Source organism: Salvia splendens, chromosome 9 (genome assembly GCF_004379255.2).
Source record: "Salvia splendens isolate huo1 chromosome 9, SspV2, whole genome shotgun sequence".
In the NCBI taxonomy this organism is placed as follows: Eukaryota; Viridiplantae; Streptophyta; class Magnoliopsida; order Lamiales; family Lamiaceae; genus Salvia; species Salvia splendens.
In genome coordinates this window covers 25893335-25914316 of record NC_056040.1, presented here as the reverse complement: position 1 = coordinate 25914316, position 20982 = coordinate 25893335, and the positions used below count along the sequence as shown (strand labels likewise).

Sequence of the window (20982 nt, the reverse complement as noted above, 5' to 3'; positions counted from 1 at the left end):
AATATATGGCAGAGGGAAATATTCCGTGCTGGGTGGGTAGCGATGAGGTGACATGTGTATGCAGTCCAGAACCCTAAGTGCAACTTCTTGCCTCTCTTGGCACACCACATAAGATACAATTCCGTCATCGATGTCCGGACTGCCGAATTCGACTGTCCTAAAAGGTTGTATCCCAAGAAGAGTTGAACCAGGCGTAGATTGGGATCGTTGAGATGGATAGATCGGGAGATAGTGGACTGAAACTGTCCTGCCCTGGGGTGAGTAAGCTCTTCCCAAGCTACCTGGGGCTCAAAGTCCACACGCCTGCGGGGAATCCCCCGCTCCCTATTTCTCCACTCGGGCCCTATGGCCTCCTCCAAACTGCATATCCCTAGCCGAACAGTCCATTCAATCAAATTCATCCTAATCTCTCCTCCAAATACTCTGAAACTGATGCACTCTACATCCAAATCCGTTGTGACCTTGAATCGAAAGGTCGGGAAAAATTCCTTGGCCAAATCGACCGGAACATTCAAATTCTCATTCCTTAACAGCCATTCAAAACCCAATTCGTGGAAAAGGGCGAGAAACGATTCCCGAACCTTCAATTCATCTAAAGAGGGGAGATGAATTACATTTCCACACTTAACCTTCTTGCCTTTTGCGTTCTTGGTGCGATAGATGGATTGGAGCTCCTTGGAGTCAAAAAATTGCATCCCCTCCACCACGTCATCTGTGAGCTCCACCGTCCAACGCTTATATCGGAGTAGTTCTGCAGGTGGATGCAATAGTTCCCTATGATCGTTAGGGAGTTGCTGCTCCTTGTACTCCTCATCTTCCATGGTCGTATCGCTATCGGATTCAGATTCTTCACTGATCTCATATTCACTGTCACTCTGTGTTTGCCGGTTTGATGAGGTCCTCTGGTCAGCCTCAGTGATCACGATGCTTGTGTTCATGGCACGCGGTTTTTTGGTACTCGGCTTGTTCTTCACAACGGCTTTTCCTTTCCTTTTTCTTTCTCGCTGATATTGTGCTTCTTCCTCCTGAGCAGTAGGCTGTGCAGGTTCTTCCTCGCTCTCGATCTCTACTGGGGTCTCAGCCGTGTTTGTCTTGGCCTTGCTGGCTGCTCTTTTGCCCAGGCATCGCTGAGATACCCGCGTCTTCAAGACCAATTGCCGCCTCACTGGGTGGGGTTTTAAGATGGGAGGCGCCACAGTTTCCGGCACTTGAGTGTCTACGGTCGGTCTCCCCTCCTCTACTTGGGTATCAACTGGCTCTGCCCCTTCTTCTTCACTCTGTTCTTCCCTCTCCTCTTCCCCTACTGACTGGGATGCCTTATCCCTCGATATGGGTTCTGTAAAAGCTTGTTCATCCTCTCCTACTGCCCTTGATGCGAGGTCTAGACCCTCAGCCATTAGAGCAGTATCTTCCCTGCGATTCATCTCCTCCACTATTGATTCAAACTCCGTTTCCGTCATGAGGCCGCGCTTTTGGGCCGACTTATTCAGGTCGATCTCCTCCCTAATTACTTCTTGGTGAACCGCTTCCACTTCTGGCGTCTCCTCAATTCCTTCTCCCCCTTCCTGGTCTTGTTGCTCCCTTCTCAGCCTTTCCGCTCTTTCTTCCTCATCAGAGGCATAATAAGCCGCAATGGCCTCGAGATCCTCAAGTTCGGCTTCCTGGGTCGTCGGAAAAAATTCTTCCGTCTCTGTCATTTCGGCTTCAGTTGAGGGGTCGCTTTCCTGGGGAATCATCGACGGAATCGGCAATGTAGATGAAATAGGGGTCAAGGGTTGCGTAGTGGTTACTGGCATGGTTGCCGCATGAGTTGCTCCGGCTCCGCTCCCTTGCCCTCTACCTCGGTTAAAATACTCTAACTCCGCTGCCCAATTCCTATTCGGATCCTGCAATCGGAGAAACTCCGTCATTGCATCCAGAGAGACCATCAGCGGGGCTTGTTGTGTTGGCGCGGGACGTTGTGGGTTTAGTGGTGGTGGTATTTCGAGGTTTCTTTCCTCACTGACCTTCTTTGAGGGCGGTTTGATTTTGGTAGCAAATGCTTTCTTCCCCATGGCTGAAAATTAGGGCTTGTAAACAGTGGAATTTGGTCTTGATATCTGGGAGAAAATGGAAGAAAATGAGGGTTTGTGATTTACGCTTTCTTGAGAGAGTATGGGATAATATCTCTTGAGAAAGGGAATTTGAAAATGAGGGTTTGTAAGGGATAAAGTTTGGGACGGTCGTTTAATTTAGGCGAGAGATAGCAGTTGCAGGTGGTTGCAACCGGCTATAGGGAGTTGCCGGTCGCGACGCTTGGACTGAAGGCGGTTAGGAATGCTGGCCCCTGATTGGCTATCGCGTCTACTCTCTCTGCTCCACGCCACTCCAGCCGCTGCCACCCTGCAAAAGCTGCAAGAGTCTTAATTCAAAATTTCGTCTTTTCTCGATACCCACCTAATAAGGGAAATAATTCAAATGGGCTCTTAAATTAGAATTGAAATAGCACCAAATAGGTAGTCTCTTGGTCAATGTGTACTCCAAATCAAATTTAAGGCCCGAAAATATTTTTTGGATTTTCTTAGGAATTATCTGACATGCAAAGATTAATTACGTATTTACAATATTTACACCTTTCTTGGGTAATTTGGAATCCTACTTGGCCAGTATACGCAGAAAATTATCAAAAAGGAACTAGCCATGTGGAATTCCAAATTCCCATCTTACTGATCAGTATGAAACCGATGTAAGTGTTTGCAGTGGAATTTCATCCACTACACCCACTTCGCTATTCTCCCTGAATATTTTCAACCTATGTCCATTTACTATGAAAGGTTCCGAGTTAGGAAAACTCCCTGAAATTTCTACTGCTCCATTGGATCTGAGTGCAGTTATGATGTAAGGTCCTGTCCATTTGGACTTGAGTTTCCCTGGCATAAGCTTCAATCTTGACTGGAAGAGTAGTACTTTCTGGCCAACGTGGAGCTCCTTAGTTCTCAGATTTCGATCATGCCACAGTTTGGTTCGCTCCTTGTACCACATGGCTGAGTCGAATGACTCCAATCTAAGTTCCTCAAGCTCCTGCAGCTGCAGCTTCCTTTCCTCTTCGCAGGCTGTAGCATCCATATTCACTTTCTGTACTGCCCAGTATGCTCGATGTTCGATCCCAACCGGTAAATGGCACATCTTCCCAAAAACGATCCGGTAAGGGGACATGCCTATGGGGGTTTTGTAGGCTGTTTGATACGCCCAGAGAGCATCCTCTAACCTCACACTCCAGTCTTTCCTCGAAGTGTTCACAGTCTTCTCCAAAATCTTCTTTATCTCACGGTTAGAGATCTCCGCTTGACCATTGGCTTGCGGATGGTACGGGCTGGAAAGTCTATGGTGCACACCGTATTTCTTCATTAAGGCTTCAATTGTGCGATTACAGAAGTGTGTACCTTGATCTGATATGATCGCCCTTGGAACTCCGAACCGGCTGAAGATATGACTCTTTAAGAACTTGGCCACCTCCTTTGCTTCACACGTACTTGTGGCCTTAGCTTCTACCCATTTGGAGACGTAATCTACCGCGACTAGGATATACAGATTGCCATAGGACGAAGGAAAAGGCCCCATGAAATCCATTCCCCATATGTCGAATAGCTCGCAAACTATTATAGGAACCTGCGGCATTTCGTCCCGGGCAGATATTCCACCGGTCAGTTGGCAACGCTCGCAACTTCTGCAGAACTCGTACGCATCTTTGTTGAGTGTTGGCCAATAAAAGCCGCTATCCATAATCTTCCTTGCCGTCTTCTTGGATCCGAAATGTCCTCCGCATGCTAACGAATGGCAGTGGGTTAGAACATCCCGCTGCTCCCAGTCAGGAATGCACCTTCTTATCACTTGATCGGATCCTACCCTCCATAGGTAGGGGTCGTCCCAAAAGTAGTATTTTGCTTCACTCTTGATCTTCATTCTTTGTGCCTTGGTAACACTTGGTGCTTCTGGAAGTTCTCCAGTTACTAGGTAGTTAGCCAGGTCCGCATACCATGGCTCCTGCCCCACCTTCTCCTTTCCTTTTGCTGTATCATTCTGACCAGTAAGTTTGTACACTACTTCCCAATCAATTTCCCTGGGCACAAAAATCACCTCAAATAAATGTTCCTCTGGAAACTTATCATGCACTCCGTCACTGTTTCCATCTTGCATTATTCTGCTCAAATGGTCTGCCACCTTGTTCTCGACTCCTCTCTTATCTTCTACCTCCCAATCAAATTCTTGTAACAAGAGTACCCATCGGATCAAGCGTGGTTTGGATTCCTTCTTGGCAATCAGATACTTAATGGCTGCATGGTCAGTATATACTATGACCTTGGATCCCAACAAATACGGCCGGAACTTCTCGAAAGAATACACCACTGCCAGCATCTCTTTTTCAGTGGTATCGTAATTCCGCTGGGCTTGATTCAAAGTCTTGGACGCATAAAAAATTACGTACCTCTTCCCATCGATCTTCTGACTCAGCACGGCCCCTACCGCAAAGTCGCTGGCGTCGCACATCACTTCGAAAGGATGGTCCCAGTCAGGAGCCCGTATGATAGGTGCGGATATCAGCTTTTCCTTGAGAAGATTGAAAGCAGCCTTGCATTGCTCATCAAAAACGAACTCCACGTCATTTTGAAGTAGCCTGGTAAGGGGTTGGGCGATTTTGGAGAAATCCTTAATAAATCGTCGATAAAATCCGGCATGCCCCAGAAAACCCCTAATCCCCTTCTGATCAGTAGGAAACGGTAATTTAGATATAACGTCCACCTTTGCTCGATCTACCTGGATTCCCCTTTCTGAGACCACGTGTCCCAGAACAATCCCTTCGGTGACCATAAAATGGCACTTCTCAAAGTTCAAAACCAAACTCTTCGCTTGACATCTCTCAAGAACTATATCCAAATGATGAAGGCAAGAATCGAACGAGTCTCCGTAGACCGTAAAGTCATCCATGAATATCTCTATGCAATCCTCAATCAAATCAGAAAATATGCTCATCATGCAGCGTTGAAACGTACCTGGAGCGTTGCATAGGCCGAAAGGCATGCGCCGGTATGCATAAGTTCCAATTGGGCAAGTGAAGGTGGTCTTATCCTGGTCTTCAGGATCCACGTAGATTTGGAAATATCCGTTGTACCCATCCAGGAAGCAAAAGTACTTTTTCCCAGCGAGTCGCTCCAACATCTGGTCGATAAAAGGCAGAGGGAAGTGATCCTTCCTTGTTGCATTGTTCAGCTTGCGGTAGTCGATGCACATTCGCCAACCCGTGACTAGCCTCGTTGGAATCAGCTCATTCCTCTCATTTTGGACGACTTGGATTCCCGACTTCTTTGGAACCATGTGGATTGGGCTGACCCACTCACTGTCTGGCACTGAATAGATAATCCCTAGCGACAACAACTTCAAGATTTCCTTCAATATTTCCTCTCGCATGTTAGGGTTTACTTTCCTTTGGGCATCTCGATGTGCCCTTGCTCCATCTTCCAGCCTGATATGGTGCATGCAGACGTCGGGGCTAATTCCAACTAAATCTGTAAGACTCCATCCAATCGCCTTCTTGTTCTTGCTCAGCACGGTTAGTAGCCTAGCTTCTTGTTCCTTCGTAAGGCTGCTGCTGATGATCACTGGATAGGAGTCCTCACCTCCGAGGAAGGCATACTTCAAATTTGGTGGCAACTTCTTCAGCTCAACTTGAGGTGGAAGTGTGTCTTCGGGTAGAGGGTTTTTCTCAATCTCTCCTTCTTTTTCTAAACCTCCCTTCGATGGTTCTTCTATACTGGCTGGTAGCTGAACCCCTGCGGCTCCAGTGAACTCCGATTTCTGACAGAATTCCTTGATTGCTACTTCTATTTCTTCATCAGTCAACCCTTGGCTACTGATCATTTCACACCATGCAGCGGCTTCGACGTCAGCCTGCTCATAAACATCTAATGTTTGGAGTTTTTCCTGCAATAGTTCGGTCTCAAGGAAATCTTGGACAAGGGGGTCAATTCCGTCAACATAACACAAATTTTCAGAATCAATCGGTTTCTTCATGGCTTCATTGATATCAAAAGTAAATTTCTCTCCATGGAAATCAATGCAAATTGTCCCCTCGGCCATGTCTACTATTGTCTTAGCCGTTCTCAAAAAAGGTCTTCCTAACAAGACTCCACTCGACTCCCTCGCTTCATGCTCACTCATTTTGATCACATAAAAATCAGCAGGATAGGTAAAATCATGCACTCTTACTAACACGTTTTCTAAAACTCCCTCAGGACTTATGCACGACCTATCAGCCAGTTGGATCAACACCCTTGTATTAGACAATCTAACTCCCTTCAATCGGTTATAGATAGACAATGGCATAACATTTATGGACGCCCCCAAATCACACATTGCATGTTTGACCTTCACATCTCCTATAGCTATAGGCAAAGTGAACATACCTGGATCGGCCCTCTTGGGTGGTAACTTCTCTTGCACTATTGCTGACGCTATTCCTTCCACCACAATCTTGCCATCCTTCTGGGCTCTCCCGGCTATGAAATCCTTTATGAATTTCCCAATGGGGGGTAGTTTCACGGCTTGGAGAAATGGTATGGTGACATCCAACTTCCCAAAAATCGACAAATAGTCAACCGGGTTCTCTTTCTTCCTCTTTGTAACAAATCGGAATGGGAATGGTTTCTCCCCTTTTTTCTCATCTACTTGTCCCTTAGCAACCTTCTTGGAGTCTTTCCGGGGTAGTTCCTGAGTCTGGGCTTCCATTCTGGGCTCTTCCTCTCGATGAGGTTCCTTTCTGGTCAGTAGGGTTTCGGGTTCATCTCCTGCAATTGGTGTAGCATCCAAGAAGAATGGATCCTGCATCTGAGGCATAGGTCTCCCTAGTTCTTCCGCTGAAACGGTATCGCCTCCTATCTTCGTTCCGTTAGATCCTCCACTAGGTCGTTTGGGTTGAGGCGCGTCATAAGTAGTTTCTGACCTCAACGTAACCTTACTCACATTTGCCTTTTCGGGCATTTGGACTGTAGATGGTAGTTTCCCTGCATTTCCCTTCAAATCACCCACCGAACTGGCCAGTTGGGCTAACTGCCTATTCATCATATCCATGTTCGCCTTATGTTCTTTCTGGGCATTTTGCATCCCCTGCACGACCTCGTTATGGGATTGCAATTCTCCTTTGATGCTCTGTTGTGACGCTAGCATTTCACCCATCATGTCCTCAACGGACCTCCTTGGCCTGTTCGGACTTTGGAAATGATTCGGCCCTTGGTGTTGGTAGTTCTGGAAGTTTTGCTGGCCTTGATTAGGCGGGTATTGGTTATACTGGGCAGGAGGGACGTACTGATCTTGAGGATATTGATTCTGGTGCTGGGCTTGAAACTGATTTTGGTTTTGATGGTGTTGGGGTGCATGATTTGGCTGATTTTGGAAACTGTGGAAGTTTCTCTGGTGGGGTGGTACATAAACAGGATTCGGGTTTTGGCTTTGTGGGCTTTGATTTTGGGTTTGTTGGTTTCTTCCTGACCAGTTGGGCTGGTAGTCTGGGTTTGCTAGTCCACGGTTAGGGTTTTGGTTTGGATTGGGGTTATACTGGTTCTGTCCTTGGTTCTGATTTTGGCCCCCGTCTCCCCATCGAAAGTTTGGATGATCCCTCCATGGTGCATCCCGTTGTCTACCCTGAATCCAATGCCCACTGGAATTGAAGTACCCCGCAGCATTGACCTGTTCCATATTCACGTAGTCACTAGGCTGTTCATAGTTCGGTCCTTGATTTCCCTGTTCTGCACCTTTGTAATTCCCAGCTGGGGGAGGTGGTGGGGTGCTCTTCTCGATCGCACTCAGAAGTGATTTCTTCAGCTCATCCATCTTCAAGTCCATTTTCTGCTCCAGTTTATTTTCCTGATCAGTAGACAAGACAACAGCAGCCCGCTCTCGGTTATATCCTTCCCTTGAATGGTCATACTCTTTCTTTGCATTCAGTAGCTTCCTTAGGACTCTCTTCGCTTCACTGACCCGTAATTGTGTGAAGCTTCCTCCTGACGATGAATTTGCTAGATCCTTGGTTACCGCGTTCATACCTTCGTAGAAAGTATGATGCACTTCAATGTCCGCCATGCGATGGTTGGGACATGATTCCAAAAGACCCATGTATCTTGCCCAATAATCGCTCAAAGGTTCATCATATCCTTGCTTCACATTAGTTATTTCCCTTTTCAGCGCGCTTGTCTTTGATGACGGGAAAAACTCGCCTAGGAATGCTGACTTGAAATCGGCCCAAGTCTCAATGGAGTTGGGGGGCAGGCGCATGAACCAGGTGTTGGCTTCCCCCTTGAGCACAAATGGCAAGGCCTTTAACCTATAATCATCCTCATTCGCTCCTGCTGGTCTCCTCTGCGCCCTACAAATTTTACAAAACTCATGCAGAAACTCATACGGCCCTTCATAGCTCTTCCCACAGTATGTAGGCAGAATCGCGATCACATGAGGCTTCACATCGCAGGCGGTTTGCCCTGGAGTGACGACTATGGCTTGCGATGGTTCTCCCTCGGTATGCGCGTTAAGGGTACCGATCTCTGGATCCTCATCTCCGTTGGCGGCCATCAGAACTGGAATGCCTTCCAACAGTGGTATCTCCTCTGGTATTGGTCCTTCTATGTTGTATTGCTCTTCGTCGCTACTCGAACCTAAGTCAGATAAAGCCGTCGACAACCCGGATCGAGTGGTTACGAGTATCGATCCTCGCTGAAGTATCTTCGGCCTCCACTGGTCAGGAGCCGAACTGCTTCTCATAAACTGAAAAGAAAAGGAAAAAAAAAAAGAAAGGTTATGCACAATATATACACCGAAGTATCACTCACAGTAATTGCAAATAACGCTATCCATCCCCGGCAACGGCGCCATTTGAAAGGACCTAAGGTGCGGAGGTGTCGTTCAAGCAAGGATATATCCTACTGATCAGGATAGAAATCCTAACTAACCTAGACCTTGGTTTCAAAGATTCCTCAACCCACTTCTACTGATCAGTATAGTGGTGGTAAGGGTCGAATCCCACAGAGATGGTGCGTTCTTAAACTACCGCGGTGACAATCGGAAGATTTGGTTAGCTACCACGCTGGGTTGAGTTTCTACCTAGGCTGGAACTTAAAGGAGGTGTTCTACTGGTCAGGCGGTAAGGAAAACATTTGGAATGTAACTGTGTACGTGGAATGGGGAGACAATTTTGTAACAGAAAATATTTGGAAGGTACGGGTTTCTATTTCGGGCTAAACAGAATATTCAGAGTGTAGTGGAAGTTTTGTGACTGGGCTGACAGGGCTTAACTAAAAGTGAAGGACAAAAGCAAAAGCATCTTGAAAAGTAAGTGGTCCCCTCCAATTGAAATAGACATCATCTTCTTCAACAAACACTTCCAAAATTCAGATAACAATTCCAGATTCAACACGGAAAAAACTCAGATTAACAGCTTACAAACACAGATCCAAAACTAAGAAATCAAATCCGAAATCAAACACTGAAACTGGACTTCTGCATACTGGTCAACATGAAAGAACGATTCAGAAATTAAAACTAAGCTTTGCATTCAACGACCTACTTTCCGATCAAACAGTACTTGTTTATCTATCCTAAAGAAATTTGTTACGTAAACGGAATTGAGAGAATCAGCACTTTAAACACCGAGAAACTTTAGATCTAAGCTAACTAGGCAAGGGAATAAAGAAACACCACAATAAACGAAACGGAAATCAACTTCATAGCATAAACACGTTCGGATCTTCAACAAAGTATTTCAAAAGCAGAAAATATCCCAAGGTAAACAAGATCCAACGTAAGGAAAGCGAGAAATTTAAAACTACGAAAGCAATGTAAAAGTGTTTTGCCACTCCGGGCGATGAGACTCTAAACTACGATCTTGCTGGCTGGAATGGACGATGACTGGAATTCTGGGAACATCTGATCGTCAAGTGATCATGGCTACGGCGAGGCAAGAAGTGGGACACGGCTGAAAGACTGAAACTACCGAGAGAACTTTCTACCTAAAGATGGTGTGTTGAATGAGTCAATCCCGCTCCTCTCCAATTTGGCTTCCTTTTATAGGGAGGCTACCCTTGATTTTAGGGTAAATCCTCGTTGCAATTTGACTTCTTTGCCCTTAATTGTGGGTAATCCATCCCAGCTATCCGTCTTCTTCATCTCAAGCCGTTTTAGCACGAATACTGATCAGTATGAGATCATGCTGGCGCCTTCTTCACCTAAACATTCCGAAACTTCCCTACTGGCTAGAATGCTTAACCTGCACACTTTAAACAACTGTTTTGCAAATATAATCAATTAAGCACATCATACTGACCCGTAACCAAGGCCTAGAATACGACTTATCACCGTTGCTCTGTGGATGATACGGAGTAGAGAGTCTGTGATGTACCCCGTATTTCTTCATAAGAGCTTCCATTGTCCGATTGCAGAAATGCGTTCCTTGGTCTGAAATGACCGCCCTTGGCACCCCATATCTACTGAAAATATTTGCCTTGAGAAACCTCGTGACCTCTTTCGCCTCACACGTGGTAGTTGCCTTGGATTCTATCCATTTTGACACGTAATCTACTGCCACCAATATGTAAGAGTTACCGTAGGAATATGGGAATGGACCCATGAAGTCCATCCCCCAAACATCGAACACCTCGCAGACGATTACTGGAATCTGGGGCATCTCATCTCTGAGTGGAAATTCCCCCGGTTTGCTGGCATCGGTTACAATTCTGGCAGTACTCATAAGCATCCTTATTCAATGTCGGCCAATAGAATCCGCTATCTAGAACCTTCCGAGCAGTCTTCCTCCACACGTTAATGCATGGCAGTGGTCCAGTACGTCTCTTTGCTCCCATTCCGGAATGCATCTCCTGATTACTTGGTCAGATCCCATTCTCCATAGATACGGATCATCCCAAAAATAGTATTTAGCCTCGCTTCTGATTTTCATCCTTTGGGCCCGGGAAATTTCTGGAGCACTGGGCAGTTCCCCTGTGACTAAGTAGTTTGCCAAGTCAGCAAACCATGGTTCTGCGTTCAGCGGATGCTTCCCATTTTCAGAAACTCCAGCTCCAGTTATGGCCATCACCTTGTCCCAACGAATAAGGCTCGAGGGTCCCCCTGTAAAGTATAGATGTTCTTCCGGGAACGCATCTGGTATAGCTTCTTCAGTATCTCCTTGGAAAATTCTGCTAAGATGGTCAGCTACCCTGTTCTCGGTGCCCTTCTTGTCTTTCACTTCCCAGTCGAACTCTTGAAGTAATAGTACCCATGGGATCAACCATGGTTTGGACTCCTTCTTTACCAGTAGATACTTTATCGCTGCGTGGTCAGTTAATACTATTACCTTCGACCCCAACAAGTATGGTCGGAACTTCTCAAAGGAGTATACCACAGCTAGCATCTCCTTTTCCGTGGTGTCATAATTTTTCTGGGCTTGATTCAGGGTCTTTAATGCATAGAAAATCACATAGTTCTTCCCTTTAATTCTTTGACCAAGGACTGCTCCGACTACATAATCACTGGCATCACACATTACCTCAAAGGGATAATTCCAGTCTAAAGCTCTGATAATAGGGGCTGATACAAGCCTTTCTTTCAGAAGTTGGAAGGCCCCTTGACATGCCTCATCAAAGTTGAAGTCTACGTCGTTCTACAGGAGGCGGGTAAGTGGTTGTGCGATCTTTGCAAAGTCCTTGATAAACCTTCGGGAACATCTCGTTCTTTTCCAAATAAGCATATCTGAGGCCTGGGGGCAATGTCTTCAGTTCCTTATTTGTTGAACTTGTCTTCTGGGGTAATGGGTTCTTCTTTACCTCCTTGGTAATTAATCCTTCAGGCTCAGGTAAATTTTCCATATTAGCTACGCAGGCTAATCCCTTGGACCCGACAGATTCAGGACTTTTATAAAATTCCAGAATTGCTTCTGCTAACTCTTTATCTGTCATTCCCAGTATGTTTACTGCCTCGCACCAATTGGCCACCTCTTTGTCGATGGAGTGACTCAATTCCGAATATTTCACCAGTTCCTGCATCAATTCTGTCTCAAGAAATTCTTGGACACGGGGGTTAATCACATCTACAACATGCATATTTTCTACATCCAGTGGCTTCTTCATAGTCTTATCAATGCTAAAAGTGAACTTTTCTCCATGATAATCTAAGCAAATAGTTCCATCAAAAACATCAAAGATTGTCTTAGCGGTGCGTAGAAATGGTCTTCCTAAAAGCACTCCGCTAGACTCAGCAGACTGGTACTCACTCATCTTGATAACGTGGAAATCAGCGGGGTATAGAAAATCATGCACCTTGACTATTACATTCTCTAACATGCCTTTAGGACTGATGCACGATATATCAGCTAATTGAATTACCACCTTCGTATCAACCATTCTCACTCCTTCCAGTTTCTTATAAAGGGAAAGCGGTAAAACATTTATTGACGCTCCTAGGTCACACATAGCATGCTCGACTTTAATGTCGCAATCGAAATGGGGAGAGTGAACATACCTGGATCAGTACGCTTGGAGGGCATTCTTCTCTTCTGAATCACTGCCGACACGGTTTCTCCAATCACTATTTTGCCGCTGGGTTTAGTCTTCCCAGCGATAAACTCCTTGATAAACTTACTGAAGATGGGCAATCTTAAAGCGTGGAGAAACGGTAGATTAGTTTCCAGCTTCCCAAAAATTTCCATGAAGTCCGTTGGATCCTCCTTTTCTTCATAAGTTCCCCTCTGTAGGGAAAGGGTTTTACTTGCTTTTCATTGTTGCTAACGTCTACCTTGGAAGATTCTCCCATCTCTCTCCTGATTTCTTCTATCTCCACCTCAACTCTTGGGCCTGAGAAGTGTTGGTCAGCTTCTTGGGGTACTGGTTTTTCACCGTTCTTGTCCTGGCCACCGTTCTTGTGCTGCTGCGAGTTCACCAGATCATTCACCAATTCATCAATGCTTTTCGGCTGTCTGGAGCTCTGCTGGCTGGTATTCGGCCCTTGAGGGTGGTTTGGGCCATGCCCCTGATTCGGGCGAAAGTTTCCTGGACCTCCAGGGTTATTGTATTACGGATTCTGTCTCTGGTGGCCTTGATGGTTGTTTTGAGAATTCTGAGGGTTGCTTTGGTAATTTCTCTGATGTGGCGGCACGTATGAACTTGCTGGGTTGTTCTGATTCCTGTTTACCCAGTTGGGATGGTCATTTTGCTGCCGGTTGCCCCAATTGTTCCCCTCCTAATTTCTGTTCACCCAGTTCGGCTGTCGCTCCTGAGGGTTTGAATAGTTGTTGCTCTGTTGTTGGGGTGGCAGATTAGGATCATTGTCGGACCATCTGAACTTTGGGTGATCCCTCCAGGGAGCATCCATTTGCCTGCCTGTTCCAACTTCCGTTAGGATTCCAGCTTCCCATGGAATTCGCCTGAGCTTGGGTATCTCCCTCGCTTTGCTAACCATAGCACTGGTATACTTCCTCTGGACCTGGCATTTGCTTGATCTTCTCTCCTGAGTCTAAGGAATTGTTCTTTCCTAAGGCGATCAGAATTGCCTTCTCCAGCTTGTCTATCCTCGCATCTATCTGGTCTTCACTCTGCGCGTTCACTGCCTCTACACTCCCCCTCTTAAGAATGGTGCGAGGTGAGTCGTACGCCTTCTTAGCATCGATTAGCCTACCCAAAATCTCTCGGGCCTCGCTTACTTGTTTCTTGGTGAAATTTCCCCCGCTCGAAGAGTTTAGTAAATCATTAGATTCCGGATTCGCCCCTTCATAAAAGATGTTGTAAACCTCTGCTTCGCACATTCGGTTGTTAGGGCATGAATCGAGCAATCCCTTGAAACGGGACCAATACTGGCTCAGAGACTCATCATAATCCTGTCGACATGCCAGAATCTCCTTCTTGATTGCATTTGTCTTATTTGATGGGAAAAAGTAGTCCAAGAATAGTAGCTTGAAGTCTGCCCAAGAGTTTATAGAGTTTGCCGGCAGCCTCAGTAGCTAGGTGTTCGTCTCTCCCTTCAGTGTGAAAGGAAGAGCACGTAGCCTATAATCTTCCTCGGTAGAGTTGGGTAGCCTCTTCTGAATACTGCTGAGCTTGCAAAACTCGTGTAGGAACTCGTAGGGACATTCTATCTTGCAGCCATAGAAGTGTGGCATAACTGCCAGTACATTGGTCTTGATGTCTATCAACCTCTGAGCTGGGGTGATCACTATTGCTTATGCCTGATCACCGTTCAAATGAGCGTTGAGCGAACTGATCTCTGGATAGTTGTCTGGTTCAGCCACCATTCTGACGGTTCCTTCTTCGCCTGAGTCTGCAGTTGACTCGACTTCCTTCTTAATGGGCGGGACTAGGTCGTCGTCACTTTCGGAACTCAGCTAGACCGGATCTCCTGTTGTCAACCCAGATCGGGTAGTAACATGGGAGACTGTTTTCTTGATCTGCCAACTAGTTTGATCGTCTTTCCAACCAAATGAGCTATTCTGGTGTCCAGACCTTGTACATCTGCTCATAAACTGAAAAGAAAACGAAAAACAACAAATTAAAACTATGTACGCCAAAAATCTCTAAATGCAAGCATAAACAACTCCATCCATCCCCGGCAACGGCGCCATTTGGAGCGGCATTGAGATGGCTAGTCTTTTAAAGGTATATTCTTAGGTCTAGAGGATTCGCTAGAGCACAGGGTCTAGGAGATCTTGAACTTTCAGAATGCAGTCATTGTCACAGCAACCCCGCTTCAAAACCTCAACCCTCTACACTATTGGCTAGTATAGGGAAGTCGGGATCGAATCCACGAGGACGGAAGGGTTAGAATGCATTGAGAGAAGTTTTGGAGGTTCGGCTGCTGCCACGCAACAAGAGGGTTGAGTTTTAACTACTGGGCCTGGGAAATTAATTCTAGTTTATTCTAAATACCAGATCTAGAAAATTGGAAGTACGTAGAGTATAAATGCCTGCATGATTTGAACCAAATTCAACTTTAGAATATTCACCAAATTTCCTGGGTCAAGTAAATGAGTTTCCCAAAATAGCTAGACACTAAGCATGCTAAAGTAAACAACAAAACAGATTTCCCTAACTAGCTACTGACAGAAAACTGCAACTGACCAACTAAAGCAAACTCGTCTATAACTACCGATCGACTTCATCTTCTTCAGCAAACGAACAGGAAATGAAAAAAATAGAACATAAAAACATAGCATACTTCAATCGAACATTAAACGAGACGATTAAGCTAAACATCACCAGATCTAATCTACTAGGTCAAGCAAATCAACAATAACAGAAAATTTTATGCATATCCAAAAGTGCGTACTCAGATTCAAACATTAAAAATGAAATCTACACTAGATCCAACAAATTCAACACCAACAAAACCAGATCCACAACTTTCAACACCATTTCAACTTCGATTCAACCTCGATTCGCTAGATCAACTCCGATCTCACCGATCTCAACTCCAATCAACAATTCAATTGCGTAAAGCATCCAACTCAGTAAAACAGAACATAAAGCATCAGAATCAAAACGAAAACTGAAAACAGAGCTAGATTAACCATAAACTGCAAACAAGTCACAAAACAGTCGTCGAATTTCCGGCAAGGAAATTGGCGAGAGAAAGTACGTGCAAAAAGTAAATTGTTTCTTCGCTCCTTATCGGAGCGGTGTTACACCTTCCAATTGAACAGAAAACCACACTATACTACCCCAGATCTCCCATGGAACCAAGTGCGTGAGCTAAGTGAGTGATTTCAGAGAGCGACCCGAAACACCTAAGGAATTTTCTAACTAAGAGCCTCTCTTCCAAAAAAAACTTTTTTCTTTGATATTTTTCTTCGTATTTATATGAACGGCTCCAATCCCTAGAGCAATCGGTCTTTGTGGTTTGACATTTATGCCCTCGAGGATTCTGCTCCTTTTCTTCACTTTTTGCTCATGTTTCCTCTGCCCTGGTAAATAGAACACGTTCTTAGGTCCGGCAGAATATTTCTCGCATCTGGACTAATAAATGCGCATTAGCACCGTACAAAACACAAAATTTATATCTAAAATAGATGCATGAAACGAGCTTTATCAGACCTCAAAGGGGAAGCCTTGAAGAAGGCACAAGAGATCATCGACAACTTTGCCAACCGCGACCTTTGTGCTATTGGCGTTGCACGACAGGTGATGCATGCATACATATCTTTTGTTTTACTCATTATGTATTATAGTTATGGTGTTATGTATGTTACAGACAATCTCGGAGAAATCGAAGGAGGGCAGCGGTGATGCATGGGAATTTGTGGGACTACTGCCTCTGTTTGATCCTCGAGACATGATAGCGCAGAGACCATCAGGAGAGCCCTGGAGCTGGGCGTCAACGTCAAGATGATTACGGGCGATCAGCTTGCCATCGGTAAGGAGACCGGGCGAAGGCTAGGCATGGGCACCAACATGTACCCATCTTCATCACTTCTTGGAAAAAGTAAGGATGAGTCCATTGCTTCCATTCCCATTGAGGAACTCATTGAGAAAGCCGATGGCTTTGCTGGAGTTTTCCCATGTAATGAAACCAAAAAAAAGTCACGGGTTTTAATGCAATATTAGTAAAGTAAGAGAGATGGGCATAAAAAGTAGTGGATTGTAAGATCCATTTCCTAAAATGGAGAGTTTCTATTTTTAAGAAACGGAAGAACAAAAAGAAATGGATTTCTATTTTTAGGAAACAGAAGCAGTAATAAAAACTGATGGTGCATAACACAAATACGAGATCATGAAGAAACTGCAAGAGAGAAAACACATATGCGGCATGACAGGGGATGGAGTGAACGATGCCCCGGCCCTGAAGAAGGCCGACATCGGCATTGCGGTTGCTGACGCGACAGATGCGGCCAGGAGCGCGTCAGACATCGTGCTAACGGAGCCGGGTCTAAGCGTGATCGTGAGCGCAGGCTGACGAGCCGCGCCATCTTTCAGAGGATGAAAAACTACACCATCTACGCAGTTTCGATCACCATCCGTATCGTTCTAGGATTCATGCTGATCGCCCTGATCTGGAAGTTCGACTTCTCGCCCTTCATGGTTCTCATCATCGCAATCCTCAACGACGGAACCATCATGAGAATAGCCAAGGTCAAAGTCAAGCTGTCTCCCATGCCCGACTCATGGAAGCTCAATGAGATTTTCGCCGCCGGCATTGTTCTTGGGACTTACATGGCTATCATAACCGCCATCTTCTTCTACCTCGCAGCTGATACTGACTATCTCTCTGTAATTCAACTCATGAACTCAACTCAAAAAAAAAAAAAAAACTATGGTGATTCATTCATTCATGCATCTCTTTTTATTGTATTAAGGCGATTTTCAAAGTGAAGTCTTTGAGGGAAAGTCCGGATGAGCTTACAGCTGCTCTCTATCTTCAAGTGAGCATCATCAGTCAAGCACTCATCTTCGTGACGAGGTCACGAGGCTGGTCTTTTGTCGAACGCCCCGGTCTCTTGCTTGTTTTTGCTTTCTTCGCAGCACAGTTGGTGAGTTTTGTATGTGATCCATTCATTGGTGCATGTGGTATCATTTTATTCATTTATTTATGTTTATTCAGGTGGCCACGGTGATGGTTGTTTATGCCAACTGGGAATTTGTAAGAATCAAAGGCATTGGATGGGGCTGGGCTGGAGTGATCTGGATCTACAGCATCATCACTTATTTCCCACTCGACATCCTCAAATTCTTCATTCGCCTTGCCTTGACTGGTAAAGCTTGGGATTCCATGATTCAGAATAAGACCGCTTTCACTACCAAGAAGGACTATGGCAAGGGAGAGAGGGAGGCGCAATGGGCCGTGGCTCAACGTACTCTCCGTGGCTTGTCGACTGTATCAGAGAACAACAAGGATCACATCGAGTTATCTGCAATTGCAGAGCAGGCAAGGAGAAGAGCTGAAGTTGCCAGGTACCTGTTGCTGGAAACATATATAACTGTATATGATTTCTTCAATCATAATCACTTTCCTTTTTTACAGGCTGAGGGAAATCCACACTCTCAAGGGACATGTTGAATCGATGGTGAAGCTCGAGGGATTGGGCATCGAAACCATCCAGCAACACTACACTGTGTGAAGAGTCAGCTTTACAAATTGATTCAGATCGAAGAAGCGCCGGATACCAGATCGAGATCTTCATCTGTTTCTTTCGTTTCATGTCATGATAAAGAATTGGATGGAAGTCATTTATAAAACATTCTTCACTGCTTCTCTCTTCTTTACCTTGCTTCACTGCACACAAGTTGCACACTTTTCTTACAACTATAAATTAGGATATCTATTACATAATCGAGTTTTTCTAAAACAGAAATTATACAACAAAAGAATGGGCTGTGCTAATGTATACACATTTAATCATCTACAGCTATCGTATATGCCCTTCGCTTTTAAGGTACCACAGGGCCCTTTCTGCTGCGCTCTCAGCGGCGTCTTTCTTCTCCAATACACTCAAGCTCTTCGTTCAGCTTTCCTGCAATTTGCAGCTGGACCTTGTACACAAACCTGAAATATTTATGTTGAATAAAAAGATGAGAAGAAATATAACTGGGTAATCAGATAACTTACTGTTTTAAATGGCGCGGTCCTGTCGGGCACTAATTATAGAATACAAGATGAAACACGATTTGGATAAAAAAAATTCCTAAGATGAGGGTGACACTTAAAACAAAATAATGACAGTCGATTAAGTACAAATTTCATCTTATTATTTGTCTTGCAGCAATATTCTTTGCTGTTTCCCCACTTACATTGGATGCATAAGCAGTTTCAGAGACTTCAGCATTGTCAACTTTAGCTTCAACAACGAATTCACCATTTTTCTTCACTTTAGAAAAATGTACTAAATCCCAGTTATATAATTGACAAAGTTCCGTTCCCTAACCTGGAAGTGTTAACAAGAGGATCAAGGAGAGACAACACAATCTTCCACAAAGAGTTCAAATCAAACCCCCTGTCAACAAATATTGCACCCACACAGGACTCCACCAAGTCGCCAAGAACCTGCACCGATTAGGAAAACTACATGTTAAATTTGCATTGCTTCTACAAGAAAGATGAGTAGTTAATTACACAATCATTAACCACTTAAACCCTCAAAATATGATAATTTTACAAAAAAATATTCTTGATTCACAATTTCATTACATCTATATGACCACTCATATGAGATTCTATTTGAGTAGTAACAAATATAGCATAACAATTTCAAAATTTGCACCAAGTGAATTTATAGGTTTCACCTTTCAGGAAGGTAAAATTTATATTATAAATAAGCAGTGCAGGGTAGAGCAAATTTGTGCATGAATGCAGAAAGCTTACCTTTGGGTAAGTTCTCTCTTCTATATCCTCTGCCTCAGATGAGAAATTCCCAATTTCATTGACAAATTTACTCATTAATTCACGGAGAGCACTAGAGTCGCATATAACAAATTTGTGCATGGACAGGCGCCACGCTACATCATGTTTTTTTAAAAGGCCAACTCTCTGAGGATTCAAACAAAGTGTCAGATTTATTATTTGCTTCATTTTTTTCCTTCATTCACAGCAATGTTCAGAAAATTGCTAGGTGGCTAGTAAGGCAGTCAAAGGGTGTTAGCAATTAGCCGGAGAAGGCAGCGCAGCACCTAGGGGCCATTTTATAAGTATAGAAAATAAATATTTTTATAAAAGATTTAATAAAAGTTCTCCACACCTTCAACATACAAGTGCAACGATCGATCGAGTATTTTGATCGCTATTCTTAATTGCATTTTCTCTTTTTCCTTTTTCACCCACATTGACTATGATTCTTAGGGAAGTCAATTCATTCCAAAACGGTGGGTTGATCCAAATTGGGAAAAAAAATTATAAGTGTTACGATTTTAAAAAATTATAACCGAAAATTGGCCCACCAGGCTTCCTTTGCAGCCTTAGATGTTTTTGTTCATAAGTTTCTCTTCAAAACATCAATTCATACACAGTTAATCATTGGATAGCTAATGTCGTTATCTTTCAACCATATACTACTTGTTGGGCAAATGAAAGAAAAATAAATATATCAATAGTCCACATCGGTATAAATATATAACGAAAAACATTATATAAATCTCATGGGTCACTCATCCTATCACCAATTGGTTTTAGGATGGAACCCTATGGACTTTTATCATGGTATCAGAGCAGAGAAGGTCGCCAACTTAAAGGGCTATAAATTTGGGGTCAGTTCAATAGAGAACTGGTCCAACCGATTACAAAAAAAAAGTTCACACCCCCCAAAATTCACCTTAAAGGGGTTTGAAGGAGGATGTTGGGAAATGAATAAAAATAAATATAACAATATCTCACATCGGTATAAAGAGAGAACTGAAACCACTATATAAATCTCACGGGCCACTTCTCCTATGACAAATTGATTTTAGGATAGAATCCTATGGACTTCTATATCTACTCATCGGCATATTCCAAGTAATGTAAGATTCATGCACGTTCACACTTGCGGCCACAAGTAGATGAGCCATATTTAGGTAAGTTATATTTTCATATCCACACACACACATATAGCTAATGCCTATAAATATTAGTGTTATGTAGAGAAACTCATATATGAATGTTTGATCATTTGATATTGAAGCCTTGAAGTTTGAGAATAATATTAGTTTTACTACTTGTTCCTACATGGAAATCGAATATGATATTTTTTTTCGGTTCATTTCGTACTCAACTCTAGTTATTCCTCTCTCGTCAACTATACGTTATTTTTCGAATTAAATTTTCACCATACAAATATATCTGCAAATTGGAGACTACTTTAGTAGTAATAGTTGGTGATATCTATCATAGAATGAATTGTTTAGGGTTTGTTCCGTATATATGACGCGGAAACAAGTGAATTGTGATTAGTCATCAATATGGGACAATCCCATGGAAAATTCCTTTATGAGTCCTTGGCCAAAACGAAGCAGGTTG

General features: G+C 44.0%; 1 pseudogene; it reads left to right on the top strand.

Annotated features, from left to right (window-relative positions):
* Positions 1 to 18115, top strand: part of LOC121749696 — a 36256-nt pseudogene extending 18141 nt beyond the window's left edge.
* Positions 18116 to 20982: the final 2867 nt, after the last annotated feature.